The sequence below is a fragment of the Pan paniscus genome, chromosome 2, assembly GCF_029289425.2.
Source record: "Pan paniscus chromosome 2, NHGRI_mPanPan1-v2.0_pri, whole genome shotgun sequence".
Taxonomy (NCBI): domain Eukaryota; kingdom Metazoa; phylum Chordata; class Mammalia; order Primates; family Hominidae; genus Pan; species Pan paniscus.
In genome coordinates, this window is record NC_085926.1 from 95,331,398 (window position 1) to 95,352,804 (window position 21,407).

The 21,407-nt window shown below is 34.4% G+C and overlaps 1 protein-coding gene across 8 annotated transcripts in view; it reads left to right on the forward strand.

The window, feature by feature from the left end:
• The window catches only part of EPHA6 (EPH receptor A6), a 955,687-nt gene that overhangs the window by 612,252 nt on the left and 322,028 nt on the right, over window positions 1–21,407 (forward strand). For 2 of the 8 annotated variants that reach the window (XM_055110178.1, XM_055110182.1), the window contains exon 1: window positions 19,416–19,479. The exons of the other annotated variants lie outside the window; for them this stretch is intronic. The gene's annotated coding sequence lies outside the window, so the exon portion shown is untranslated. Of the gene's footprint in view, window positions 1–19,415; window positions 19,480–21,407 lie in introns of those variants that run through there. 8 annotated transcript variants of the gene reach the window in all.

Consider the following 21,407-nt stretch of genomic DNA (forward strand, 5'->3'; position numbering starts at 1 on the left):
TGATAGATCTATGTGCCAATCTGGGTATTATAAACATTCATAAATCTCTCATATATCATACTTCAAGTTATAATAATGTCACTCGTTCTCTGTGAACCCTTTGATACATCATTCCATTCAATAAACTGTCTATCCTTTGACTCTTAAAAAAAAGATAAAAATTGACCAAAATAAAAGAAACAAGAAACTAAAAACTGGGAAGAAAAATGGAGATATAGTAACAAATATTATAGAGATTGGAAATATAATAAATTTTCCAAGATCAAATTTATGTAAATTACATGTGAAAACTTACACAAACTAGAAAAAACTTCATACATATATTATTTACTAAATGTGAATAAAAAGGAAATAGAAAACTTGCATAATTACTTCACTACTAAATAATTGGAATCAGTGGATAAAAACTGTTCCCAACACTAAGAGCATCTGGCTTAGATGGTTTTTAAGTCATTTTTTCCCCCATCTTTCAAGGAACCCATCATTTCAAACATATTCAAGCTTTTCCTAAGAATGGGGAAAAAAGGAATTTTCTGAAGTGTGTTCCATAAGGCCAGAATAACCTCTTAACTGAGCGAGGGTAGTAGGAGAAATAATAACTACAGGTAGATCTTACTCAGAAGCACAGGTACAAAATCCTAAATTAAATGTAACCAACCAAACTAGCTAAGTATAGAAAAAAAGACAAACAGACAAAAAAAAATAGGGCCAAATTTGGATTTATTTCAGGAATGCATGAGTATTTTAACAGCAGATAATTTATCAATGTAACTTAACATTCAGCAGATAAAAGGAAAAGGTCCAAATAATCACCTTAATAGATGCAGAAAAGGCATTTCATGTATACCATCTATTCTTGGGTATTATTCTCAGAAATCTAGTAATATGAGATAACTTCTTTAACATAATTCAGATCAAGCAAATAGCCTTCTTAGTGAGGAAATATTACACTACTTCTCCCAAAACAAGAACTACATAAAAATGTCCATTATCATAGTTTCTACTAAATATTAGAGGATCTCGCCATTTCAATGGGATAAAAATAAAATAAAATAAAAGCATATATGTTGTTAAAAAAACCCCACATTATTCCAGATGATGTGACTCTTTACATAAAAATTTTTCCCAAATGTACATTCAGATTTAAAAAGATTATAGTAAGGTGTCTCGCTCTGCAAATTTAAATGCATTTCTATACATCAGCATCAAAAGAAAACACATTTTAAAGAAATTAAATTTACAATAGCAACTTAATCTGTAAAGCATTTGAGAATAAATCTAAAATAGTTTTCAATATGTACAAAACAATAAAATTTTATAGAAAGACATTAAAAACACTCAAATACAGCCCACATTTGTAAATAAGAAAAGCTTATCATAGAAAGATCAGTTTTACCCCAAATGATGTGCAGCTTTAATGTCTAATAAAAATTCTAGCAGATCTCTTTGTGGAAATCGAAAAACTGATTTTAAACTTGATGAGGAAATGAAAAATAGGGGGCCATGAATAACCAGGATACTTTTGATACAAAATATGTTGAAGTTACATGCCTTGGCAGATACTTTAGAGTTACTCTAAAGTATAGTGCATAACATTGTTGCACAATGAGACAGCAAGACCAATGTATCGTAACAGAATGTTCAGAAACAGACTTGCACATGTGTGGACCTTGAACCTATGGCAGAAGTGGCACTGCAGATCATTAAAAATGTATGGGCTATTCACTAGGTAATAGGTACTGGGTAATGTATATTGGTAGAAAAAAAAAGAAACTAGATTCCCACCTCATATCATTCACAAATTTAAATCCAATTGTTCTAAGGACAAAATGTGATGGAAAGAACTTTAAAATTTTTGGAAGGAAAATAGAGAACAATTTCCTTTCTCCTTGCAAGGAAAATATTTCACAAATGAAATGCATGTTCTTACCTTAAAAGAAAAATTGATAATTTTCATTATAGTCATTTTAATAATACTCTCTCAAAAAACTTTATTTAGATTGTCAAAAGACAAGACAAACTGAGAGAAGATATTTGCCATGCATACAATTAGTAAAGGAGTAGTATCCAAAATACATAAATCCTGTAAAACCATTAGAAAAAGAACAAGCCAATTGAAAACCTTATGTAAGAGCTGTATGTCAACCTAGGTAAGAAAATACGCTCAACTTCATTAGTAATAGGGAAACTGCAATTCAGCAAGAATACTTAAGTATCAAAATACATATACCCCCAACACTGGAGTACCCAGATTCATAAAACAGGTTTTTAGAGACCTCTGAAGAGACTTAGATAATCACATGATAGTGGGAGATTTCAGTATTAGACTGATCATTGAAATAGAAAACTTGCAAAGATGTTTGAGACGTAAAATCAGCACTTGACGAAATGGACCTAACAGGTATCTACAGAGCATCCACTGAACAACATACATTATTCTCAGCTGTACATAGCACATACTCTAAAATCAACCAGAAGTTCAGCCATAAAGCAATTCTCAACAAATTACAAAATCAAAAAAGAAAACTGAGTCATATATCCCTGATGAACATAGATGCAAAATTCCACAACAAAACATTAGCAGAGCAAACAAGTACCACATCAAATAACTAATCCACCATGACCCATTAGGCTTTATTCATGGGATGCAAGGTTGGCTCAACATACACAAATCAATGTGATTCAGTAAATAAAACTAAAAACAAAAACCACATGATCATCTCAGTAGGTGCAGAAAAGGCTTTCAGTAAAATTCAACATCACTTCAAGTTAAAGACACTCAACAAACAAGGCATTGAAGGAACATACCTGAAAATAATAAGTGTCATCTATGACAAAACCACAGCCAACATCACAGTGAATGGGCAAAAGCTGGAAGCCTTTCCCTTGAGAACCGGAACAAGACAAGGATGCCTACTCTAACCATGCCTATTCAAAATAATACTGGAAGTAGCAGCTAGAGTAATCAGGCAAGAGAAAGAAATGAAAGGCATTCAAATAAAAAGAGAGGAAGAAAAACTATCTCTCTTCACAGATGATACGATTTTATAGCCAGAAAACCCCATAATCTTTGCCCAAAAGCTCCTAGATCTGATAAAAAATTTCAACAACTTTCAGTATACAAAATCAATGTGCAAAAATTGGTAGCATTTTTATACATGAACATTGTCCAAGATGAGAGTCAAATCAAGAATACAATTCCATTTACAATAGCCACTAAAAGAATAAAATACCTAAGAATACATCTAGCCAGGGAGGTGAAAGATCTCTACAATGATAAATATAAAATGCTGCTCAAAAAAATCACAGACAACACATACAAATGGAAAAACTATTCATGTACATGGATAGAAAGAATTCTTATTATTAAAATTGCCATACTACCCAAAGCAATCTACATATTCAATGCTATTCCTATCAATCTACCTATGACATTTTTTACAGAATTAGAAAAAACCTTTCTAAAATTCATATGGAACCAAAAAAGAGACCAAATAGCCATAGCTATTCTAATCCTAAGAAAAAAGAACAAAACTGGAGGCATCACATTACCTGACTTCAAATTATACTATAAGGCTACAGTAACCAAAACAGCATGGTACAGAAACAGATACCTAGACTAATGCAACAGGTTAGAGAACCCAGAAATAAAGCCTCACACCTATGGCCATCTGATCTTCTACAAAGTCAACAAAAACAAGTGATGGGGAAAGGACTCCCTATTCAATCAATGATGCAGAAATAACTGGTTAGTTGTATGCAGAAGATTGAAACCGGCCCTCTTCTCTATTAGTCTCTTCTCAGGCTGCTAATAAACACATACTTGAGATTGGGTAATTTATAAAGGAAAGAGGTTTAATGGACTCACAGTCCCACATGGCTGGTGAGGCCTCACAATCATGGTGGAAGGCGAATGAGGAGCAAAGTTATGTCTTACATGGCAGCAGGCAAGAGCAAGTTTGTGCACAGGAACTCTCATTTATAAAACCATCAGATCTCCTGAGACTTGTTCAGTACCATGAGAACAGTATGGGGAAACTGTCCCCATGATTAAATTATCTCCACCTGGCCCCGTCTTTGACACATGGGGATTATTACATGTTAAGGTGAGATTTTGGTGGGGACACAGCCAAACCATATCTTTTCACCCCTGGCCATTCCCAAATCTCATATCCACACATACCAAAATCAATCATGCCTTCCCTACAGTCCCCCAAATCTTAACTCATTTTAGCATTAACTCAAATGATAATGATCATAGTCCAAAGTCTTAGCTGAGACAAGGCAAGTCCCTTCTGCCTATAAGCGTGAAAAATCAAAAACAAATTAGTGGCCATGCTTGGTGGTCATACCTGTAATCCCAGCATTTTGGAAGACCAAGGGGGGCAGATTACCTGAGGTCAGGAGATCAAGACCAGCCTGGCCAACATGGTGAAACCCCATCTCTACTAAAAATACAAAAAAATTAGCCAGGCATTGTGGTGGGCACCTGTAATCCCAGCTACTTGGGAGGCTGAGGCAAGAGAATCACTTGAACCCAGGAGGCAGAGGTTGCAGTGAGACGAGACCACGCCATTGCACTCCAGCTTGGGCAATAAGAATGAAACTCTGTCTCAAAAAAAAAAAAAAAAAAAAAAAAGCAAGTTAGTTACTTCCTAGATACAATGGGAGTACAGGTGTTGGGTAAATACACCTGTTCCACATGGGAGAAATTGGACAAAATGAAGAGGCTACAGGCCAATGCAAGTCCAAAATCAAACAAGGCAGTAATTAAATTTTAAAGCTCCCAAAGAATCTCCTTTGACTCCATGTCTCATATCCAGGTTATACCGATGCAAGAGGTGGGCTCCCATGGCCTTAGGCAGCCCTACCCCTGTGGCTTTGCAGGGTACAGCCCCCTCCTGGCTGCTATCACAGGCTGGCGTTAAGTGTGTGTGACTTTTCCAGGTGCATGATGCAAGCTGTCCGTGGATCTGCCATTCGGGTCTGGAGGACAGCGGCCCTCTTCTCACAGCTCCACTAGGCAGTACCCCAGTGGGGACTCTGTGTGGGGGCTCCAACCCCACATTTCCCTTCCACATTGCCCTAGCAGAGGTTCTTCATGAAGGCTTCATCCCTGCAGCACAGCTCTGCCTGGACATCCAGGTGTTTCCATATATCCTCTGAAATATAGGCAGAGGCTTCCAAACCTCTGTGCACCTGCAGGCTCAACACTATGTGAAAGCTTCTAAGGTTTGGGGCTTGCACCCCCCCAAAGCCACTACCCGAGCTTGTACATTGGTCCCTTTTAGCCATGGCTGGAGTGGCTGGGATGCAGGGCACCAAGTCCCTAGGCTGTGCGCAACAGAGGGGCCCTGGGCCCAGCCATGAAAACATTCTTTTCTCCTAGGCCTCTGGGCCTGTGATGAGAGGGACTGCCGGGAAGGTCTCTGACATAGCCTGGAGACATTTTCCCCATTGTCTTGGTGATTAACATTGGGCTGTTCATTACTTATGCAAATTTCTGCAGGAGGCTTGACTTTCTTCCCAGAAAATTGTTTTTTCTTTTCTATTGCATTGTCAGGCTGCAAATTTTCCAAACTGTTATGCTCTGCTTCCTCTTGAACACTTTACTGCCTAGAAATTTCTTCTACCACATACTCTAAATCATCTCTCTCACGGACTGAGCTCCACAGATCTCTAGGGCAGGGGCAAAATGCCTCCAGTTTCTTTGTTTAGCAAGAGTGACTTTTACTCCAGTTTCCAAGAAGTTCCTCATCTCCATCTGAGACCACTTCAGCCTGGACTTTATTGTCCACATCACCATACATTTTGATCAAAGCCATTCAACAAACCTCTAGGAAGTTCCAAACTTTCCCAAATCTTCCTGTCTTCTGAGCCCTCTAAACTTTCCAACCTCTGCCTGTTACCCAGTTCCAAAGGCGCTTCCACATTTTCGAGTATCTTTGCACCATCACCCCACTACCCCATACCAATTTACTGTATTAGTCTATTCACATGCTGCTAATAAACACATAGCCAAGACTGGGTAACTTATAAAGGAAACTTATTAACTCACAGTTCCATATAGCTGGGGAGGCCTCACAATCATGGTGGAAGGCAAAGGAGAACCAAATGTATGTCTTACACAGCAGCAGGCAAGAGCAAGCATGTGCAGGGGAACTCCCATTTATGTAACCATCAAATCTCATGAGGCTAATTCACTACCACAAGAACAGTATGGGGGAACCACCCCCATAATTCAATTATCTCCACCTGGCCCTGTCATTGGCATGTGGGGACTATTACTATTCAAGGTGAGGTTTGGGTGGGTACACAGCCAAACCATGTCACCTTCTTTATACCATATACAAAAATAAACTCAAGATGAATTAAAGACTTAAATATAAAACCAAAAACTATAACATTCCTAGAAGAAAACCTAGGAAATACCATTCTGGACATACACCCTGGCAAAGATTTTATGAGGAAGCCTCCAATAGCAATTGCAACAAAAACACTGTCAAGTGGAACATAATTAAACTAAAGAGCTCCTGCCAAGCAAAAGAAACTATCAACAGAGTAACTAGACAACCTACAGAATGGGAGAATATATTTGCAAACTGTGCATCCAACAAAGGTCTAATATCTAGAATCTATAAGGAACTTACACAAATTAACAGGCGAAAGGCAACCTCATTAAAAAATGAGCAAAGGACATGAACAGATACTTCTTAAAAGAAGACATACACATGGCCAAAATTATATAAAATAAGTCATCATCACTAATCTTTGGGAGAAATGCAAATCAAAGCCAAAATGAGATACTATCTCACACCAGTCAGAATGTTTATTATTAAAAAGACAAAAAATAACAGATACTGGCGAGGTTGCAGAGAAAAAAGAACACTTATGCACTGTTGGTGGGAGTGTAATTAAATTAGTTACACCTGTGGAAAGCAGTGTGGCGATTCCTCAAAGAGCTAAAAACAACTACCATTTGACCCAACAATCCCATTATTGGGTATATACCCAAAGGAATATATGTCATTCTACTATAAAGACACATGCTTGCTTATGTTCACTGCAGAACCATTCACAACAGCAAAGTCATAGAATCAATCTAAATGACCATTAATGGTAGAGTCAGTAAAAAATTATCATACATATACACCATGGAATACCATGCAGCCATAAAAAAGAATGAGATCATGGCCTTTCCAGGAACATGGTTGCAACTGGAGGCCATCATCCTTTGCAAACTAATGCAGGAACAGAAAACCAAATATTGCATGTTCTCACTTATAAGTGGGAGCTAAATTATGAGAACACATGGACACACAGAGGAATAACAGACACTGGGGCCTACTGGAGGGTGAAGAGTGGAAAGAGGAAGAAGGCCAGGAAAAGTGACTAATGGGTACTAGGCTTAATACTTCAGTGATTAAATAATCTGTACAACAAACCCCATGACACAGGTTTACCTGTGTAACAAAACTGCACATGTATCCTTAAAGTAAAATTAAAAAAAAAAATGTGGTACATATACACCATGGAATATGATGCAGCCATAAAAAAAAAAACAACAAAACCATGTCCTTTGCAGCAACAGGGGTGGAACTCAAGGGCATTATCCTAAGCCAATTAATACAGGAGGAGAAAACCAAATACTGCACGTTCTCACTTATAAGTGGTAGTTAAGTGTTGAGTATGCATGACACAAGGAAGGGAACAATAGACACTGGGGCCTACTTGAGGGTTGAGGGTGGTGAGGGTGCTGTCTATGGGGCACTATGCTGATTACCTGGGTGATAAAATAATCTATACCCCAAATCCCTGCAACACACAATTTATGTAACAAACCTGCACATGTATTTCCTGAATCTAAAATAAAAGTTGGAAAGAAAAAAAATATATGAATAGTGTATATTAGTGAAATGAATGAACAGTTGGTATTGCTCCAAAATGGTAAGCTTTAGAAATATAATTTAGTCCCAGAAGACTACATATAATATAAAAATATTTGTAGAAACCTCAAAAACATACGAAACTAAACAATATATTATTTATGTACCTTTAAAGATGTGCTAACTTTTATTTTTATAAGTAAGGAAATGATAAACAAAATTCATGATAGTAAATATCTCTTTGAAAGAGGGAGGAGACTGGATAGGGAAGGAACACAGAAATACAAGTTAAGGAAACTATTAAATTACTATATTAATGTACAATATTGCTTATGATATTTCAGAATTTATATCACTTTAGTATATTTTAAACTAATATTTCATGAAGCTTATATCATGGACCTAGTCTCACTAGATGTTTTACCACTATAGTTACATGGTCAAATTGATTTGGAAAATGTGGAATATATTTTTATTTCTAGAGTTTCACAGATCACATGGGCATATTAAATGCTCAGAGAAAACCTAAACTAAGCAACCTACGTATTTTATTTAACTGGGTGTTTTCCAAATACATTTTCCCTCAGTGGTGACAAGGAGAGTGTTCTCCCTTTAAGAGAGAGAACGGGCTACAAGGAGGGTCTCCAGCTACCACAGCTTCAAGGATTCACCTAAAGGTTCACTTGAAAGCCCTCATTCTGCCTGAGATCCGGGTACTAGAACCAGACCTTTCTTGCTGAATACAGAAATGCTCAAAAGAGCAGTCTCCTCTTGGGACTCCTAAATGCCTGGCCAAGACTTTCTCAGGCTTGCAGTGCCATCAGAGACATTTTCTACCCAATCCTCCTTCTTTAACTCTCTCCTCTCACAGGCATCAGGCCTGTATTATGGTCTGAAAGAGCTTTCTTGCCTCCTCTCAATTCCTCACCCCTTTGACTTGCACAGGTGTTTCTTTCCATAAATACCTTCTCTTTCAACATCATTTTAGAGTCTGCTCCCAAGAAAATCCAGACTTACACAAGCCATGATTTTTTTTTTCCATAACAACACATAATTCTTGGTAATAGTGTTCCAAGGAAACCCTTTGGGAAATGATTTAAACCAAACCTTTTCTGAGTTTCCAAACTTGATTGCTGGCAAGTGAGGAAATTATAGAAACATAAATGTGGGCTTTAGTTCATCCATACTTTTATAGTAGGAAAATATCATTTTTAAATTATGCATGTATCTTTTTTTCCTTTGAATCCTTTATTCCTTTCCTTCAGAATGAGGGTTATGGAAAATTAATCCCCAGTGGCAGAGTGAATCCCTTAAATTTCTTTTACCAAATAATCTTACCATTCCTATGTGTGGTGTTGTTTATTTCACTGAAGTATGAATTTGAAGCAAGTACTCTAAGGAAGAAAAAATATAACAGTAAATATATTTTGTTCTTTTTTAAATATCACATAGTTTTATTTCTTATCTGTTCTTAATCGGTTTTTATAAGGACCTCAGTCATGAGCCTAGAGATAGAAAAGAAAGATGTTTCTTTTCCCCTATAGCATATTCAAAAGTTTAAATGAAGTTTATTCAGAGTCCTTAGTTTTACCAATTATTTTTTCCTTTCTTGGATATACAAATCTTTAATACACTAAATGCAGCTTCTATGATTTTAAACAAATCCATTCTTCAAACCAAACCAAAGATAGAATAACTTCTATAAAACAGGAGACACTTTAGAGGTATAGTTAGTAGATATTTGTAATTTTCATGTGTTTGCAGACTCTGCAATGTTGCTGTCAATATATTTTTAATTTCTTCCTATTTGATAAGGGTATACCATACAGATGCTGCTGTGGATGCAGTATTGGCCCCAGTCAGAGTCTTGCTACCATGAGAATCTCTGCTCTAGGCACTATGGTCCTCCCTGGGCTTACTAAGCCAGACAAGCTTCCACAGAGAATGTGATGTTTGCTGAACAACATGGAAATTGGATATAAAACCTTTATTTCTTTTTTAAATTAATGTTTAAATATCACAGTTTTATTTCTAAATGAAATTAAAGAATGAATAACATTCATATTCAAACTGATGAAAAAATTGGCACAGTAGGTATATTATTGGGGATTACTAAATGTTCTATGCCTCACGAATAACTTATAACCAGAAACATTTTTGACACCCTCGTTCTTTGTAAATTTCAAAGAATATTTGAAGTGATTTAATGAATATGGCAACTATGGAAGAAAATAGATTCAACAAACTAATAAAATGAAAGTTTCTGATTTTAAATTAAATACCTAGAAGTGATTTTAGGGGACTAAAATCACTAATAATTCTTCCAAGGTCAGCAACTAAAATTTCAAAAAATATAAAATATCTTAGAGTATCATTTACTCACACAATGGTCTTATTAAAGTCTTAGATGACAGATACCTCTGCTAGGTACTATAGATTTTTATTGGAATAAGCCTCAAATCCTGGAACCTGAAAAAATACCCTACATTGGAATTCATTTTCAAGTACTTATGACTAGAATGTATTTAGCTTCTAGCTTCAAAACTATAATTTGATTTTCATTCACAATAGTTAAATAATTCTTTTAGATGGCCATTTTCAAATCAAGAAGACTAAATTCATTACTTTAATGAGATAAATTTTAAATGAACCACTTTTTATAAAGCATTCATATTGGGTAATTTTTGTAATGCATTTGTCTTAATGCTTTCAAAATGTCCTTTCTCAGAACTCTTGTAAGGGAGGCTGAGTTAACAACCTATTATTATGTACTCCTTACTGAGCTGTTAATAGCTTTACAGTCTCTCAAAGAATACACCTGCTGCTCATAAAAACATTTATGTTGCTACAGAATTTGGCTGTGTTTTAATATCATGTATTTGCAATGACCTTGTAGAATCTGTACTGATTCTATATTTTTAGGGAAAAAACAACAATAAAGAACATTGTCCATTTATTTGAGGATATTAATGGAAAATTGTAAAATAATTTGATTAATGTAAGGGTTCTAATATTTGAAAAGTTGGTTTTCAATAATGGTTTTAAATTTCTTGGTAATTTGTTACACTATTTGAGATTGTTTCTATTTTCATTTTTGAAAGTTTGTTATCTCAATTTATATATGTTGAAAAAGTGGTTTATTTTCACATATGTGTATATTTTAATTAGAAACTGATGGCTTAAATTCTATTAGAAATATCAACATTTCCACAGATTAATTGAAAGAAGTAAAAATTGAAATTAATGTAGACCTTTTAAAAACTTTAAGTCAAAAATATCGGAAGTCTATAATGAGAAAATGTAAAACTTTAGTTAAGGCAGTATTTTTAAAGTTTATCATGATTGAATACAATATAAATTAATTGTTTTTGGCTAAGTTTCAGTTGGCAAAGGCAAATTGTTCCCCCAACCTGTGTTTGATCCTTCCATTTCAGACAAGGACATTTAAAGAAGGCAATCAATGCAATAATTATTTCCATATGTCCCGTGATTCTTGTGATTTTTTTTAATGGCTAAACCACAGCAGGTGGATGAAATCTTTCCATCCTATCTAATTTAGTAATGCCTGAATATATATAGCTATTACAACTCCTGTTATCCACAACTCCTTGGTAATTTTCCTCCTATTTATTGAATTATGCATCATAGCATTTTTCTTTCTCATGTTTAACAAGTTTATACTTTTAAGAGACCACCAGATCTTTTCATATTTTAAAAAGACCAACAGATGAGCTTAGTTCAATTGTTGATTAGCACAGGAATGAAGGGTTTTATTGCTGTCCACCTTCAACATGGCAAACAGATAGCGGTACCTGCCAGAGGTATAGTCCTTCTAAGCTCCTAAAACATGCAATAATCAATGATTATTCCAAATCACTATTTTTTATTCTTGAATGTCAAAATGGTTTCATTGTACCTATGAGGGCTACATTAACAACTAGTCAACTGGTCTTATCTACAGAAACAGGCAACTGACTTAAGACTCAAGTTACTGGCTGTATAAAGATACCTCAAGACGTTGATGTTATTCCCACATATAGATCTCAACTGCCACTTAATTACCTAAAGTGCCAGACCCCTGGGAATTTTGCTGACTTATCCTACTAATTTTCTTGACATGGAATTAAAAGGTGGTGTTGTTCTGGGAGATTAATTTACTAAATAACAAATGCAATTCCATCCACTAACTCAAGGTATAGTTTATTATTAAAATATTACTTCTTACTCAAAGTGACAAATGTTTTCAGCAACAACACAAATATCTATGTAATTACATTCACAACAGCATTGATAATCATTCTAACATTTAATGAAGATGTCCCAGCTTAGAAATCACTTCACATGCATTAACATTCGACCCATTACAATATTGTAAGGTGGATAGAACTGACGTTCTATGTTACTTTTTAACAAAGCATGCTGTGTCTCAGTAATAAGATGAAGGGCTTATGTTCACCTGTCTTGTAAGTCACAGAAAGAAGCACTGTTTCTTGAAATTCCAATCCAGTGCTTTTATTAATAAAGTGTATTAGTCTGTTCCCATACTGCTATGAAGATACTACCCAAGACGGGGTAATTTATAAAGGAATGAGGTTTAATTGACTCACAGTTCCACATGGCTGGCGAGGCCTCAGGAAACTTACAATCATGGTGTAAGGCAAAGAAGAAGCAAGGACCTTTTTCCCATGGTGGGAAGAGAGAGAAGAGCCAGAATCGAAGGGGTAAGAACCCCTTATAAAACCACCGTATGTTGTGAGAACTCACTATCACGAAAACAGCATGTGGGAAACCACCCCCATGACCCAATCACCTCCCACTGGGTTTCTTCCTTGACATATGGGGATTATAGGGATTACAACTGGAGATGAGATTTGGGTGGGGCCACAGAGCCAAACCACATCATAAAGTCATTTAGTTTGCAATATAGAAGATCCTGTTGGAAACTATAAAAGAATTAGAAACCTCAGTTTAAAGCACTGTGAAGCTCATAGTCTTTTTCATCTACAGCATAGATATCCTCCTAAACTCAGTATGGTGGTAAAAACTGAAATGGAAATGCAAATAAGGAAAACTGGTTTGGCCTGTTCTCTACAATTTGCCTGTTCTCTATAGTTTGCCTTCATAGATGAGCACAGATATGTAAGTTAATTGTTGTGATAAAAGAAATAAGAGTTTCATTCTTCCTAATGAGTCTCTTACCTTACATAGTAAAAAGAGAAGTGAATATGTGTCCTGACGTCATTAGTGTTATTTGATGAAGACTCAAAATCTCATGAAATACTAACAAAATATAATCTTTTTAAACCTTAATTTTTTTTGGACATAGGCAGATCTCATTTTAATTGCAAAAGACTTCATTTACAGCACAGTCAATAATGAACCAACAGGAGAGTTGCTGACTTTGGAACATATGAATATATAAAAATCCCTTGCAATTCAGGTAGTCGAGATAATAAGGGCATGCAAGGAAAGCAATCCTCCTTTTTCTGAAAAGTTTTACATTTTAAAAGGTGACTAGGCATACTTGGAAGTTCAAAGCAGTAGGATGTCCCTTGCAGGGAAAGAAGGAGGAAAACCCTTTTCCATGTTGTTAGACAAATGTATATCAAATATATCCCAATTCCATTTGACAAAGTCAGGCGGATGACCTCCTTGAACCAGGCTAGGGCAGAACACTTAGTAAAAGTGGGCCCTGGGTGAGGATGCGAATCCAGGAGAAGAAGAGCACCAGATCCGCTGCAGTACCAAACACATCCATTCCACCCTCTAACACAGAAGAGGCACGTCGCCCCATGTCCCTGGACATGGGATACATGAGAACAGTCATCAGATGGTTACTACCCCCATGGCTTGGTGCTTTCTAATGGTGTTAATTCAGGCCATGGAGAAAATCCTTTACCACCAAACACCTTAAATTTTTATGTTAGACTAAGTACTTTGAATTTCAGAGATTCTTATACTATGATTAGAATTGTGACTTATTTCTGTATATAGAATCCATATTACTATTTCTTACATCTGTGCTTCTCAATATATTACTGAAACAGAAAATATAAAATCTAACATAGGTAATATGTAAATCACTTAGTGACATTTAGCTGTATTGCAATACCTCACATTGGAAGCTGCATTGTGTAATAAGTAACAGCATAGAATTTAGAGCTAGACTTCCTAGGTTCAAATCCAAGCCCTACCAGTAATTTATTGAGTGATCTTGTCATCTATAAGACTTAATTCATATAGTAGCTTTGAGAATTTTCTTGGTTTTGAGAGTTCTTCATGCCTACAACATAGTAAGCGTATGAAAGTGTTCATGTTAAAAAAAAAAGTTAACTGCAGTATGTCCTGTGTAAACTTTCAATTGATTTATTTTGACTAATTTGACATGTCATTTCAGGCTAAAAAGTCATACATCCTTCCAAAGAACCAGATAATTGTAGTGTTTATTTTGGTTAAGTTTTGTGTGTGAAGGCAAAATAGCATCAGCCAATCTAGTGACAAAAAAATAGGATCAGTGAACTGTTCCATATTAAAATTGAGGACTGTTAAATGCAGAATAATGTTTAATCTTGTTCCAGGTATCTATTATTGTATAATTTTTAAGCCAAAATGTAGTGGCTTAGAAATTATAATTCATAAATGTTGTATCTCTTGAATCTATTAGTCAGGTATTCAAACAGGACAGAGCAGAGGCAGCTCATCTCTGCTTCACAATCTGGACCTCAACTGGGATGGTGAAACAATGGCTGGTGGCTGGAACACCTGCAGAATGGCTAGGCATCATCTCTTCATACTCTTTCTCTCTCTCTCACCTCTCTTTCTTGCCCTTCTTCCCACCCTCCCTACCCCTTATCCTTGCCATCTCCATCTTTCTAAGGCTCCTCCTCCACATGATTATCTTGGGCTTCCACATAGCGTTGCAGTCTCAGACCAGCCATACATCTTAGATTGCCATACAGAGCTCCAAGACAAAAGTTTAAACTGCCAGTTTTCTTTGAGGCTGGGCCAGGAACTGGCAGCTCATCACTTCTACCCTACTTGGTTGGTCAAATCAGTCATAGACTAGATCAGATTCAAGGAAAGGGAGCACAGATTTGACTTGTCAATGAGAAGAATGTAATAGAATTTACAACCATCTTTATTTTACCATGCTGCTTGATTTTAGGCCTTCATAATATTACATTATTTGCTTTGCTTCTCATTTGTAATAATTTAAAAATATGTATTTTCAGTACTGGGTCAAAACAAATTTATTAATTTTGAATATGCATGACATCCTAAAAACTTGAAGTCTACTTAGTAGTTGTATTTGTATCTGGAAATATTATAGGGTAAAAAATAGTTAATTCATAAAAGCAAATCAAAAGGTGTGAGAAAAAATAAAGAACAAAGTTGTGGAAAGAAAACTTCCACAAATGAGTTTTTTCAGTTATTTGAATCTGGACTATGCATTGAGTTGAGCCAATGTATTTACAACAATCAATATATACAGATGAAATTATCCAACTTTGAAAATGAGATTTCTGCCTGACCAAGGAAATAGCATCCATTACTCGCTCCCAGATCCCTAAATACATACTCCATAAATATTTAACATGGGCAACATGTGTGACCTCTGCAGAACAGGGCTCTTCACTGCCGTGGAGTTATCTTTTACTCTAAATTTAACTTATGGCTTCATCCTAGATATTTTCTTTCTTTCCAATTTGATTTTAAAACCAGCTTAGGTTTATGAATAGATAAATTTGTTCACTCTTTGATAATAGTGCAGATTAACATAATGTTTCTGTAAAGTGACCTTGCTTTGCCTTGAATTACTCTACTCACATTTAACACTATCTGCAGATATTTTCACATTCAAATGTTTAATTTTAAACACCTTATTAGAACTACAAAAACCTTTTGTGTGTGAAGGTGTGGACTTCAGGAAGCTGTCAATTATTACAATGTATTTATTAGTATTATATTACTTATAGTCGCTCAGTGATGAGATATTTAGTTCCCAGTTACAGTATCTTGACAAGCCTATATTTTATGTTATTTTATTATAAATCTTGAGGCATACATTTGATATCTTCTGAGGAAATTCAAAATCAGTGATGAAGTTAGATCATTATTTGAAAATATTGGGTTATTTAGAGCATAATAGGATAATTTTCAAGTCCAGACTATATAACTTACTTATAAAGAAGGTTAAAATCTTTATTTTGGGGAGGAGAAACTGGATTTCTTGAATCCTTTGTAGCTTTGTAAATCAATCTTAACAGATATCTGCTTTAGTTTTTGAACAAAACAAATATATTGGTATCAGATCACAGTTAAGGCTCACAAACAAATAGAAAAATTTAAAGTTCCACCACGGTGAAAAAATACATTTAAATGGGAAAAAATGAAAAATAAATAATTAGAAATTGTTTTTTCCCCTGTCCTAAATGAGGGTAAGGAATTCTCATGCTTATATATTTAAATGAATTTCTGCTGCATTTTCAATGCAAGAGGCAGCTCTTATATTACTCTTTTGTGGCCGATTTGGACAAATGTGTGACTTTACATATATTCACAAATGATACTGTTTTTCAGTGAAGACATTCTTGCAAAATAATTTTTCATGTTTTACAGGCAATTTCACTCTAGTGAAAATCTACCTTTCTTAGCTTTCTTATTTACTTTAATTCTGTTGGAAACTCTAGCAACCAAAAGACAGTTTTGGATGCCAGTCAACCAGCATTTGCTCTCTGGTAATTTCATCTTCAAAGAATTTTTATCTACTACCTTTTATTACTCTTAATCTATCCTATAATCCAATTAGCACTACTGTAAAAAAATCCAATGCACTATAGTTCTTAGAGAAATTTTATTGTGTATAATTAAGAGATACAACAAGTGCGTTCAACCCGCGGCCCACATGTGGCCCAGGACGGCTTTGAATGCAGCCCAATACAAATTTGTAAACTTTCTTAAACATTATGAGATTTTTTTTTTTTTGCGATTTTTATTTTTTTAGCTCATCAGCTATCATTAGTGTTGGTGTATTTTATGTGTGGCCCAAGACAGTTCTTCTTTGTCCAATGTGGCCAGGGAAGCCAAAAGATTGGGCACCCCTGGTATACAACATGATGTTATGGAATATGCATGATTTTAGAAAGTTACTATAGTGAAGCAAATTAAAATATCCATCATCTAGATTTTTCTTTTTGAAACATATATTATTTCCCCCACTTTTGTTGTTTTTCAATCTGCATCCCAAAATTAAATATAATTAATCAAAGGACCAGGCATGTGTTGCCTTTCTAGTTTCCTGCCACTCCATTCTGCCATGTCGTTATAATGGTTTAACTATGAAAATGTTCAGTTTGACATTTGGAATACAATTTATATTTGAATAAGTCAACATATGTGTATTAATGTTTCCAAAGATACTTAGCGTGTTATTTTCTCTCAGTGGCATTTGTTGCTAAGTTATGCTAACTTTTATCATCAAAGTTGTTTTTATCTAGCGTTTATGTGGCTGTTTTAATACTTGACCTAAACTACTGACATCAGCAGGAATTTGTAAACTCTTCTAAGAATGCTTAAACTAAATGTAATACTCAATTTTTTGGTTGTTGTTTTTGTTTTTGTAGAAACGGGGTCTCACTATATTGCCAAGGCTGGTCTCAAACTCCTGGCCTCAAGTGATTCTTCCGACTCTACCTCCCAAGGTGCTGGGATTACAGGTGTGAGCCACCACACCCAGCCTCAAATTTTCTTATAATAAATATATTTTTTCCTCTCCATTTTCCCCCTTTCAAGTCATTTTATCTATCCTCAGTACTCCAATAAATATGTATTCTTTAAATGTTTTGCTCTCTGCTATTTATATTTCTGAGTTTTTTCTATCCGTATATTATTACCAAATTTATATGTGATTTTAAAATTCTAGTAAATGATCTAAAACTTTAAGAATGAATGACAAATTTAAAGTTGTTGTTTGACTATAATATACTTTTAGCAAATACTATTAAGAAATGTTGGAATGAAGGCACTTTCTTCAGGGCCAAGTATCAAACTTTAAACACTTAATTTTTAGTTGAACATCATTGTAAATATTTATAGAGTGGTAAAGCACAGAAGAAAAATCTGTATCTCATCTATCTACAGGTAGGCTACATGAAGACAGATGGGAAAGTTAAAACTGAATAAATATCAAGAATATGTATTAAAAGATATTTCAGCACAAATCTTAGTTTCTGTATAGCATACTATTTTGTAAAATATTTTTGGCAAGTAAAATCTTGGACATTCTCCACAATGTTCCTAAGAAAACAAGTATGCTATACTGACATAATATTATTACATTTAGGTTGTAGAAGCACTATATGCTAGCAAAAGTGACTTTTCTCATCTCCCATTTGAATTGTCATTAATTTATGCCAACAAACTTTAAATTGCTCTAATAATATTTAAGAATTTAAAAGCTAAGCTTATGGAGCAATTAATTCATTTTTTAATTCAATCATTTGGACAATATATCATGAGAGCCTACAATATGCTAGGCATACTGTATTAAGTAGTTGGAATATAAAGGTTAAAAAGCAAGTAAACACAACATTTTTTAAGACTTGTCACAGCATCTGCAAGATGACCTTAAGGCACAAGCCTATCATTGCCCTGGAATAAATGCACCACCTATTGATAGTTACTCTTAAAAGAAAGAAACAATGCTACGTTACACACCTGCTGGATCCTGTAAAACAGTTTTACATATTATTTTGGTTTATCTTACAACAAGCTTGACCCTTTGATATAGGTATAACCTTTCCAATTTTCATAGATGAACTGACTACAACTAGGACTCTATTGGTCTCATTCTAGCACCAGTATTTTCAAAAGATCACACTTTAATAATTAGGCCATTTTCTCTAACAGTAAATATCACTATTTCAAGCAGTTCGTTATCTATATATAAGTTATCTATTTTATTAAAATCAATTACAAATGTTTAATTCCAGATCAATATTCCTCTATCATCGGTGTACTTCTGTGCCTTCTCCTACTACTGTTCAATATTTAATGTTCAGGAATGCATTAAATATTCATTTTAGGTGAAACAAGGTACACATTGGTAGGAATATATGAAAATAGTCATAAATGCATTTCAAAGTGATTTGGGGTTATCTGTAATTTTCGATTACTGGGAATAATCAAGAGTTGATTGTAGTAAATTATAGTAGTAGAATACTTAATGATATGTCCCCAGAAATGCAGTCAAAAAGTAGTTGTGTACATGGAATAACTACTTCTACATTTTTCTTGCTTATACATATTTTGCAATTTTGCCACAACAGTGGCTAATTTTTACCTAAGAAAAACATTTTAGAGCACCCTACCCACTAGCTTAAACCACCAAGGAACTTCTTAACCCTTTCTACTCACCCCTTACCATTAGAAATTTCTTCTTGTGCATTTTAATGAATGCGAGAAAAGAAAACAACTCTGTTGGTTGCCGACAACAGAACCCAGCTGCCACTACTATTTAATGTTGTCACAATGCAGAATCCAAGGCAGAGTGGAACTTCCCAGCCTCAGAAAGGCAGAAACCAGGAAAGCTAAGGTTGTTCAACTTCAGTGATGTTTCTTTGTCATGGGTTCAGTGAAGTTTCTCATCATGGGTTCATTTACTTAGGAAAAGAATTATATAGTTATTCTAGCTTCCTCTTGTTTCTGGGACAGTTGGCCAGCCCCATCTTACATTACTGGTAGCTTATAGTTAGATCTGGTTATAGGAGAATCAGTGTGAGCTGAAAGCTATCCTAATGTGTGTCCCTATGTCAAAGCAGAAATTTTAGTAGTTCAATTCCCAATGATATGTGACCAGAGCTGCAGTAGGTACACCTTATGTTAAATGGTTTAGCGATTCCTTTGTGGATATCAATCAATTGACATTACTAAATACTGACTATGCATCCAGCACTCCTTTGTTTCATTTCGTTTTGTTTTTTGAGGGAAATGTAAACTACATTTTTCAGGAAATTGCAGCCCACTTTAGGATACATATGGATGCACATTCAATAAGTAGAGGAGGGGACCAAATCGTATAAAATTAAGTGCTAAATGCTGGTTAGAATCAAAGAATTTAAAGATTAATTTATTTAAGATGTCTAATTTCCTTACTGTGTAATACCTTTAAAATATTCAAATGCCAGTCTTTTACTTCCTTGGACAGTTTTAATCTGTTGGAAATATAAGGCAAAATTGAGAAACATATAGTCATACTAGAAGATTATAAAACATCTTACAGACACTCTCTAATGAAGAATTTTCTAAAGACTTTGGTTTCCTCAATTGATACAGCATATTGCTCCTAAAATTCTGAAATTTTACTAATTATTTTTAAACACTTAAAAGCATTCATACATATTGATCTTATATCAGGACAAAAAAATTTCAACAAATTTCCTGTAGCAGAAATAATTATTTGCAAACCATTAACAAAATCAGAGAAATTTAAAAAAAACCACCACATCTCCAATCTATTTATTTAAAAAATTTTAATTTTATATTAAATAATATATTAAAGCATAATAGACAAATTATGAACTATTTAAAATGAAAGACATTAAGATCCTCACATATCTAAAACTGTGAAATGTGACCAATGCAGAAAAATAAAGTAATTAGAAGGAACGAGCAAGTGTAAAATCAAAAATTAATGAAATAGAATCACTAATATTTGATTTGAAAATCAAAAGCCAGTGTTTTTAAAAGATTGATCAAATAAACAAGCTTACCTAAAAATAATAGGAAATGTTATTTACATATGGAAGAGATTTTTAATAAGACAAGACTAGATGTAAATATATATCAATAAATATAAAGGAAATATAATAATTTTATGGTAATTATCAAAACTGAATAAGGAGAAGATTTGAATATAGCGTAAAATAATTTTAAATGATAGTCAAGTGTGTACTACCAACATGGTCCATTTCAATTAAGTTTTCAAAGAGCAGATAATTCCCATGTTGTGTCAGTTATTGCAGAACATTAATAAGTGGAAAGTTTCACAATCCGTTCTCTAAATATAGTATAACCCAAATATTGTGAGATTGAAAAAGAAAACTGTAAGCTGAGATAACTTATAAGTATATGCTTAAAAACTTTAGCCTGAAATATTACCGTATTGAATTCAAAATTACAATAAAAATTCTAATATATTATGAACAAGTGTTAACAGGAAGGGTTTATCTTAGGAATGCAAAGATAGTTCTGCCTAAGTATATACTTTATTGAGGAGAAAAACATAAAATTCACTTTGCAACAGATAAATTGTTTTATAACATCCATAATTCATTTCACATTTTAAAAACAAAATACAGACAAACAAAACTACAATGGAAGAAGAAAACGTCCTCAACTAGACATCTGCCAAAAATGTAAGTCAGACATAATTATATTTAACCATAACACAATTAGAATCTGTTTGATTAAAGAAGAAAGGAAAAAGTTTCTGCTTTTACTGTTACTTTGCAATATTATGCT